General features: G+C 51.1%; 1 long non-coding RNA gene across 2 annotated transcripts in view; it reads right to left on the minus strand.

The window, feature by feature from the left end:
* The window catches only part of LOC138421765 (uncharacterized), a 42,525-nt gene extending 37,820 nt beyond the window's left edge, over positions 1 to 4,705 (minus strand). Inside the window, exon 1 of one of the 2 annotated variants that reach the window (XR_011249626.1) lies at positions 4,561 to 4,705. This is a non-coding gene — a long non-coding RNA (uncharacterized lncRNA). The remainder of the gene's footprint in view (positions 1 to 4,560) is intronic. The other variant, XR_011249629.1, reaches the window with a different exon arrangement.
* Positions 4,706 to 6,836: the final 2,131 nt, after the last annotated feature.

Genomic DNA, 6,836 nt, shown 5'->3' on the forward strand with positions numbered 1-6,836 from the left:
AAAGACTCTGATGCTAGGAAAGATCAAAGGCGGGAGAAAAAGGGGGTGGCAGAGGATAAGATGATTGGATGGCATCACTGACTCAATGGACATGAGTTTCAGTAAACTCCGGGAGATGGTGAAGGATAGTGAAGCCTGGTGTGCTGCATTCCATGGAGTCACAAAAAGTCGCACACAACTGAGTGACTGAACAGCAACTCTCTGACCCAACCGCCTGGACACACCCCTACCTTCATCCCATATAAGCAACAAGCTCGGTCCCCACTTGTTTGTTCTTGCTCCCTCCGCTACAGCAGAGGCCCCCAGTAAAGCCTTGCCTGAATTTCTTGTCTCGCCTCTGATCACTTTCTATTGATTAAGGAGGCCAAACAACCCTGGTCGGTAACACCATCAGTCACAACTCAGAGACGCATGCTTCACTGCTACCAAGATTCAACAGTAAGTGCCAAGACAAGGGACAGCGCTACTGATATCCCTATCCTTCATTCCCCCCTGAATCCACACACCTTCCCTTATGACTCATCAGTTCCTCCCATTTGAGGTGGAGAGTATTTCCACACCCCACTGGCGGGCTCAGCTGTGTAACCTCTGGCCAATGGCATATGGGGGAAAAAGGGCAGGGTCCCAGTTCTGAGCCTAGACTCGCCTTTCCTCCACCCACCCCTTCATGTCTGCCACCACGATGAGAAGAACATGCCCTGAGTAGCGCACACATGCCAGAATAAAAACAGAGCAGAGCCCAAACCCGCCTTCCACAGCCTGATGCCCAGGGGCCTCACGTAGTCCGCACGCCTGTGAGTATGCGATAAATGCTCATGCTGTGCGCCATGGAATTTGGGGCTCGGAGGTGGTTGTGCAGCGATAGCTGGCTAACACAGTCAACGGTGTGCTGCAGCTCCCCCACATCTAGCCTGGCCACTAGGAAGACAAGACTTGACTCCACCAAGACTCAGGCTTCCTGCCTGCCTTCGGCCTGCACCTTCGGCTGCTGTCAGTGACCGCTCCAAGACAAACAGCTGCTTGGCTCCCGCGTGCCTGCTGTGCTTCAGCAGAGAGACCAGCATCAGTCGGCGTGTCACCCGTGGACTCTGCCATTTGCTTCCTCCCCCCCTTAGCAGACGGACATGACATGTGCCATCAGTGCTGGGGCACACCATGGCCTGACTGAGGCACGGGCTAAGAGGCCCAGGAAGCAAGGATACTGAAATACGTTTTTTGAAGGAATCTGGCATTTTTTTAAAAAGGGGGAGGTGCAAATCAGGACTCCTTGGGGTTCTTTATTTAATAGTAGCTGCTGTCTTATTAAATGCTGCTTTAATTTTAGATTATAGAACATGAGGTGCCATATCTTTTTTAGGGCTTAGGGCATTTAAAGTTCATAATCCGGCCTTGTATGAATTATCAAGTGATTTTGTTTTTTGTTTTTTTTTTGCTCCACAGACTGTTTTCTCCACAGCCCTTCCAAGCCCACACTTGGCCTCTGAGCCACAGGAAAGTAATGCCACAATGGAAATAAAAAGAGAAACAAAACAATTAGAATATTTTTTTAACTTTTAAAGTTCAAGGTCTTGGCAAAAGGACTGGTCTGGAAGAACATTTGCCTCTCCCCTTCCCACCAAGGCAGTAGGGAGGGGTGTTCTGACCTGGGGAGAGGAACAGAAGGTGGAGGGGTGGGCACAGTCAGATCCTGGGGGAGGCTGTGCCACAGGCGCCCCACTCCAGGCAGGGAGGGAGGGAAATCGACACGCAGACAGCAGAGGAGCTCTGGGCCTCGCTTTCCAGGAGGGGCCCAGGACAGCAGCAATGCCAGAAACCCCGGCACGGAGCGAGGCAGTGGACCTGGAGGCCAGGTGTGGCTGGGGCAGAGCCTGAGGCGGCCTGTGGCTCCAGATAACATGAGGGAGAAGCCGCATTTCCCTGCAAAGGGCCTGGAAGTTAACTGAGACACAGGGCTGGTGGACCTGAAGGCTCTCTCCACCGCCATGTAGGAACGTGGTCCTGAAAGGGCAGTGACCTCTCAGCAGGCATCATGTGCGCAGACGGCTCTGTGGACCTGCCTCCAGCGTCATGATGCTGCACTGAGCCTGCAGGCTGGGGCTCGGGAGACCCTGGAACGACTGTGCTTAACAAGACACTCCCTCTTTACTTAGTGGCTTTGTTTTCTCCCATCACTTGAACAGACACTTGAAGTAGAGGTGACGAGTTTTTTAAAAATAATGCTTTTTGCACACTTGAATGATGACCTCATAGAATTTGCTCAGGGAGGACTTCCCTGGTGATTCGGTGGGTAAGAATCCACTTGCCAGTGCAGGTCTTCCCCCGGTCCAGAAGATTCCACATGCAGTGGAGGAACGAAGCCCATGGGCACCACTGCTAAGCCCAGGCTCTAGAGCCTACGAGCCACACCTACTGAGCCTGTGCGCCCGCGAGTCTGCGCTCGGCAACAGGAGAGGCCCCTGAGGGAGAGGCCCATGCGCCACAGCTAGACAGCCGCCCCCAATCGCCGCAACTGGAGAAGAGCCCACACACCAACGAAGGCCCAGCACAGCCAAAAAAAAGACTAGCTCAGGGAAAACCAGCCTCGTGTCTCTGGTCTCCTTCCTCTTTTATGACTTCCTCTTCCACTCTCACCCTCCACATCCTGCTGCCCTGACTTCCCCAAGCCCCTGTGGTCTCCTTTTGGGCCGGCGCGTTCCCCTCTCCCTCCCTCCCTGTTGCTTTCTTCTCTGGGTCTGTCAGGGGATGTCTCCCACCTCAAGCCTACAGTCCCTGAGGCTTGAGCAGGAACAAGCCCTCAGGGACACTTGGCAGGCAGGCAGGCAGCCCTGGCTTCCCCATCTCTCCTGGGACCTCTGCCCCGCTCTGCTGCCCACGTGGGATCCTCACATGGGGTGCGACCCACAACCCTCAGTTGACGGTGTGTTCTGTTCACTGTAGGTTTCTTAAAAATACTGTTGTATGGACACAGGCGAGGACAGGAATATCAACCAGCACACACAACCGCTCATACAAATATTCTATTCCCACAGGGCTGGCTCAACCAGCAGGGCGGTGAGCCCTGAACCAGCGTCTGCACCAACCTATGGTCACCTCCGTGGAAAAGTCTTTAAACTGCTGGACTTTGGTGCTGAACTCGGTAGGAATCATGAAGTGTGTGTCAGTTGTCATCTTCCCTCAAGTTTTAAATAGAAAAAGCACCTCGATTTTTGGTGAACACACATGTACCAGAGATTGCTGATGAGATGGAGACGGGAGAAAAAGACGTAAGAGGGAGGGGAAGGGACATAATCTCTTCATCCACACTTACTTAATTTCAGTAGACATGTGTGCCTTCTGGTCACACAGCAGAGTTCTGAGATAAGAACTGACAGCCGTGCTTTCCCAGATGAACACAGAGGAGAAGGCATCAAATTAGAGGTGGGGTCTCACGTGCCAACCCTCTCCCAGAGTGACTGGTCTCAACTCGCTCCTTAGGAAGACGGGAAACACCTTCCCTGAACACCAGGTGTGACTACTGTGAGGGTCACGTGGAGAGAGGCTGCTTTTCGCTGCAGGCATTTGATATTCGATGCAGGTAGAACCAATGAGGCTGTAATTGACGAGTACTCCAAGGGGTTTCTGAAGTCAAACTAAGCTGGTAAATAGTAACCAGCTGCCCTGATAAACAGGTCCAGGCTTTTTAGTATGACCCCTGTTTACACATGTATTAGCCTTATTCCAATAAAGGTTCACTAGAACACCAAAAGCGTCCCCAACACAATATGACCAAGAACTCCTTTCGAAGGTCCCAGCAGCACGCATCCCTATGGTAACCTACAGCTTAGAGCTTGCCTGTTTGCAACAAGAATTCAAGGCTACTTAAAATGAAGCACTACAGAGCAGGACATCGGAAGGATCAGAGAGCGTGTGTGGAAGCGGAGACAGGCAAGGATTGAGGGGGTCATGGAGGGGGTGGGGTTCATTGGGGAAAACAGGGATCTCCGTAAGAATTGGAGGTAGGTTCCGTTTCCTGGCGTTTAGTTCCCAGCCTCTTGACGATCAAGATACCAATTACAACCAAAAGCAAAAATTCCAGACACCGAAGTTAGATTATACATTCCCATGATATGACAAAAGGAGGCTTCGAACGTCCCAGCACTGAACTCCAGAGCCACAAACTGGACACGAGGACCATCTGTCTCACTGAGACACATCACCAGCCTGTCCCGGAGGTGGCGCTGTCAGCTGGGGCCGGCTGGGCAGTGACCACCCCTAAAGCCACAAGCTCAGTGGGAGGAGCCCTGGGGGCTGAGAAAGACGGGCTCTCCCTTCCCAGCACCACCCCTGCTCAAGTGTCTCCCTCCTAGTCCTGCCTGCCTTACATCCTTCTCTGAGGATCAGAACAGAACCACGTCCTTCCTGGGAAGCCTGGATCCCCTGAGCTGGGTGCAAACAGAAGTCAGCTTAGGAGAGACCTCACCAAGCCTTCTGAGCCCCCTATCCAGGCATGCCGTCAGCCGCAGCCAGAAAGACTCCCAAACAGGCCCCACACGTCCACAAGGATGCTTCAGAGGCTCTTACCTCCTCCTGAGTGTCCTCCACGCAGCTGTCCTCCTCCGCTCCACTGCCCCATCCCAGCCAGTCACAAAGGGCCGAGGAAGCTGAGCTCGCCAGCCTGCCCTTCTCAGAAGCAACAGGAGCCCCACACGACGACAGCCCTCCAGAGAGGGAGGAGCAATTCAATTAAGAGATGTCATGTGAACAGAGAAAAGGACCGTCTCTCCGCCCCGCTGAGCTCCCATCTGTTTGCTGTTACCTGAAATTCATCCCACGAGTTTCACGATAATCACCGCCAGCTTTGAACCTGATTAAGCAAGTTTAAAAAGCTATCACCTCAGAAGAGGCAGCTGTTAGTTACTTTAATGATTAAGTACTAGTCAACCAAGTGGAATGAGAATCCCCAGTCCTCTTGAAAAGTGACGGCATAATTCAGATTTGGTTAAAATCACACATACACGCGCGGGAGAAAAGACTGAGATGTCGTCCACAAAAAGGATAAGAGTTGTTGCCTCTGTGTGCTGTGACTGTAAAAGATTTTTACTTTCCTTCTGATCTCTTTTTCATTTTTTCCATGTACTACTTTTGCAATTAGAAAACTTGTTAAAAATGAATAAAGTACCATTTGGAAATCTGTACTAAGTCAACAAGGATTGATTACAAAGGTAAATAGCCACCCCTCACTCTTCCAACAAACCCGTTACTAACTACCTGTCCAAACAGATGACAGTAGAGTTTTCCAGAGGCCACCAGGCACGTGCTCCTGCAGGCGCACCCGTGGCCACACAGCGGCAGGTCCTCTTGCAGCTCACTCTCACCTGAGTGCTTCCACAGCCCAGCAACAATGGGCCCTCAGTTTGAGAGAGCTTGGCAGAGCAAAGGTCAGAGCACCCTCAGCTCCTGCTCCATTATCTGTGGTAACAGGAGGCGGTGAGGACCTGGCCAAATCACCAAAAGGAAGGAAGGGGATCACACACTGGGTCAGAATCTCCTCAGGTCTCTGAACAGCTGTCCCCAGAGCCTCCAGCAGGGGGCAGCAGGGCACTGTGAGCAGCAGCCATCTGGTGTCACCGAGGAAATAGCCCGAACTTCCACATCAGGTGGAAGCCTGCAGCAATTCATCCTTTCTGTCCCTGGCTCAAGAACGCTGTGCCCTTACAGAACCGCCTGGTAGAAAATCAGACTTTGAACAAGTTAGCCGTGTCTTCAGGAAACCCACAATCAAATGAGAAATCCAACGTTTCTTCTGAAATCATATTTTTCTCAGTTTGGAAAAGTCACAAAACCACCCTGTGTCTATTTTGTATATTTACCTACATTTGGCTTTATTCCAAAAAGGATTTAAGGCAGTCTCACCAAGTTGCAAGGTCTCAGTTTCCTCCTAATTACACAAGGCAAAGGAAACACAGGATCCGTTCCTATTTGCCCCCGGTAATAAATACAGCTGTTTACTAATAGACATTTGTCTTAGCGTTTGCCGAAATGAAGTCCAAGGCTGAGAACAGATGAGTCTGGAATGAAAGCCCAACAGCCTTGAAGTGATGCCAGCAGCAGCTAAGTGATTAGTGAAAGAAACGTTGCAAAAAGGAGCAGGTACCTTTTCTTGTGAGGCCTGCTCTTTGTACCAGCTTGTCATTAGTGGCAAAGCCCCATCCCTTCTCCAGCGATCAGTTTCCTTATCTATAAACAGGGGATAGGGTCAGATAATTTGATTCAGATATGGAAAGAGAGAGGCCTTAAAGGGCCCTTCAGGAAGGACAGCTGATAGGAAACTTGTTATAATGTGCAAGAAGTCACTTTATGTGGAAGCCACAGCTTGACCCTTCTTCATCTGCACAATTTGCAGCCTAACACCTGGGAAATGGGAAAGAAGCCAGAGGGGCGATCTTCACAGTTCTGAACCTAAGTAAGGGTTAGGAATGTCCAAAGACATCTGCTCAGCCCTCTCTGGAGTGCCCCTCTCCCCGCCACAAATGGAGTACTGCATGGAGCTCTGTAGAACAAGCCCTGGTCTGGAGTATTGGACTGGCTTGTGTGGTGTCCCTGCTGGGGACTTCAGAAAGGTAAGTGCGTGTCATGGAGAGTCACGAAGAGTGTCAAACACAAAATCTTTCGGTTTTAATCTTTACTTTCAATCCCAAACAATCTCTTTCCTTTTCGTTACAAAAGTACCAGATGAACATGGGCAGAAGAAAGCTGACCTCTGCAAACTACGTGCCTGCAACACGCATCTCGATCCCGTCACCAACACCCACGTGTGAGGCAGAGACACCAGGCAGGTAATTCTCGGGAATCAGAAC

Source organism: Ovis canadensis, chromosome 1 (genome assembly GCF_042477335.2).
Source record: "Ovis canadensis isolate MfBH-ARS-UI-01 breed Bighorn chromosome 1, ARS-UI_OviCan_v2, whole genome shotgun sequence".
In the NCBI taxonomy this organism is placed as follows: Eukaryota; Metazoa; Chordata; class Mammalia; order Artiodactyla; family Bovidae; genus Ovis; species Ovis canadensis.